General features: G+C 39.2%; 4 non-coding genes across 4 annotated transcripts; 2 read left to right on the top strand and 2 right to left on the bottom strand.

Moving 5' to 3' along the window:
* Nucleotides 1–671: 671 nt before the first annotated feature.
* TRNAK-CUU (transfer RNA lysine (anticodon CUU)) lies at nt 672–744 on the bottom strand. The gene has a single exon. It is a non-coding gene; the product is annotated as a tRNA-Lys (tRNA).
* A 102-nt stretch (nt 745–846) lies between these two features.
* TRNAK-CUU (transfer RNA lysine (anticodon CUU)) lies at nt 847–919 on the bottom strand. Its single transcript has one exon. It is a non-coding gene; the product is annotated as a tRNA-Lys (tRNA).
* Nucleotides 920–1,855: 936 nt separating this feature from the next.
* Nucleotides 1,856–1,928, top strand: TRNAK-CUU (transfer RNA lysine (anticodon CUU)). Its single transcript has one exon. It is a non-coding gene; the product is annotated as a tRNA-Lys (tRNA).
* A 102-nt stretch (nt 1,929–2,030) lies between these two features.
* TRNAK-CUU (transfer RNA lysine (anticodon CUU)) lies at nt 2,031–2,103 on the top strand. Its single transcript has one exon. It is a non-coding gene; the product is annotated as a tRNA-Lys (tRNA).
* Nucleotides 2,104–2,500: the final 397 nt, after the last annotated feature.

Here is a 2,500-nt window from a genome sequence, read left to right as displayed (position 1 = left end):
AAAAATAGAAATTGAAAGTCTCTTTACAATATTTGCAATATTTTGATTGTTAACATGCAATATATGAATGCATGTCTGGATGATGTGTAATGGGGCAATACCACACCTTAATGTATTCACTGTAAAAGAATGAGTATGTATCATCTTACTATAAAATAAAGTGGAGAAATCACAAATAAGACTTTTTTCCACACAGGTTTAATCGGCTATTTCCTGATATTCTTCAATGCGTTCTGATATTGACTGGTAATTGTGTTTGATACTTTCTTAGACTATTTCTGCCTCTGGCTGATGTGTATCTTCTTTCCAAACTCCACCAGAGCCTATGATTACACAGCATCCTATCTTTGGAAAACGGCAGTGCAGGGATAGGGAAGAAAACTATAGGCATCCAAAGGAGCCCGGCTAGCTCAGTCGGTAGAGCATGAGACTCTTAATCTCAGGGTCGTGGGTTCGAGCCCCACGTTGGGTGAAAACAACTAAAATTGTAGTGCTTTTTGACCAAAAAAATAGAAATTGAAAGTCTCTTTGCAATATTTTCATTGTTAACATGCAATATATGAATGCATGTCTGGATTCGCCCAACGTTTTCTTCCCTATCCCTGCACTGCCGCTTTCCACAGATAGGATGTATTTGTTTGGTCAAAAAGCACTACAATATTAGTTGTTTTCGCCCAACGTGGGGCTCGAACCCACGACCCTGAGATTAAGAGTCTCATGCTCTACCGACTGAGCTAGCCGGGCTCCTTTGGATGCCTATAGTTTTCTTCCCTATCCCTGCACTGCCGTTTTCCACAGATAGGATGTATTTTTTTGGTCAAAAAGCACTACAATTTTAGTTGTTTTCGCCCAACGTGGGGCTCGAACCCACGACCCTGAGATTAAGAGTCTCATGCTCTACCGACTGAGCTAGCCGGGCTCCTTTGGATGCCTATAGTTTTCTTCCCTATCCCTGCACTGCCGTTTTCCACAGATAGGATGCTGTGTAATCATAGGCTCTGGTGGAGTTTGGAAAGAAAATACACATCAGCCAGAGGCAGAAATAGTCTAAGAAAGTATCAAACGCAATTACCAGTCAATATCAGAACGCATTGAAGAATATCAGGAAATAGCCGATTAAACCTGTGTGGAAAAAAGTCTTATTTGTGTTTTCTCCACTTTATTTTATAGTAAGATGATACATACTTTTTCTTTTACAGTGAATACATTAAGGTGTGGTATTGCCCCATTACACATCATCCAGACATGCATTCATATATTGCATGTTAACAATCAAAATATTGCAAATCTCTTAATCTCAGGGTCGTGGGTTCGAGCCCCACGTTGGGCGAAAACAACTAATATTGTAGTGCTTTTTGACCAAACAAATACATCCTATCTGTGGAAAGCGGCAGTGCAGGGATAGGGAAGAAAACGTTGGGCGAAAACAACTAAAATTTTAGTGCTTTTTGACCAAAAAAATAGAAATTGAAAGTCTCTTTACAATATTTGCAATATTTTGATTGTTAACATGCAATATATGAATGCATGTCTGGATGATGTGTAATGGGGCAATACCACACCTTAATGTATTCACTGTAAAAGAATGAGTATGTATCATCTTACTATAAAATAAAGTGGAGAAATCACAAATAAGACTTTTTTCCACACAGGTTTAATCGGCTATTTCCTGATATTCTTCAATGCGTTCTGATATTGACTGGTAATTGTGTTTGATACTTTCTTAGACTATTTCTGCCTCTGGCTGATGTGTATTTTCTTTCCAAACTCCACCAGAGCCTATGATTACACAGCATCCTATCTTTGGAAAACGGCAGTGCAGGGATAGGGAAGAAAACTATAGGCAGCCAAAGGAGCCCGGCTAGCTCAGTCGGTAGAGCATGAGACTCTTAATCTCAGGGTCGTGGGTTCGAGCCCCACGTTGGGCGAAAACAACTAAAAATGTAGTGCTTTTTGACCAAAAAAATACATCCTATCTGTGGAAAACGGCAGTGCAGGGATAGGGAAGAAAACTATAGGCATCCAAAGGAGCCCGGCTAGCTCAGTCGGTAGAGCATGAGACTCTTAATCTCAGGGTCGTGGGTTCGAGCCCCACGTTGGGCGAAAACAACTAAAATTGTAGTGCTTTTTGACCAAACAAATACATCCTATCTGTGGAAAGCGGCAGTGCAGGGATAGGGAAGAAAACGTTGGGCGAAAACAACTAAAATTTTAGTGCTTTTTGACCAAAAAAATAGAAATTGAAAGTCTCTTTACAATATTTGCAATATTTTGATTGTTAACATGCAATATATGAATGCATGTCTGGATGATGTGTAATGGGGCAATACCACACCTTAATGTATTCACTGTAAAAGAAAAAGTATGTATCATCTTACTATAAAATAAAGTGGAGAAAACACAAATAAGACTTTTTTCCACACAGGTTTAATCGGCTATTTCCTGATATTCTTCAATGCGTTCTGATATTGACTGGTAATTGCGTTTGATACTTTCTTAG

The sequence above is a fragment of the Ambystoma mexicanum genome, chromosome 4q (assembly GCF_040938575.1).
Source record: "Ambystoma mexicanum isolate Mex_15411 chromosome 4q, UKY_AmexF1_1, whole genome shotgun sequence".
Classification (NCBI taxonomy): Eukaryota; Metazoa; Chordata; class Amphibia; order Caudata; family Ambystomatidae; genus Ambystoma; species Ambystoma mexicanum.
Note: the sequence above shows the minus strand (reverse complement) of the source record. Positions and strands in the feature narration are given on the sequence as shown.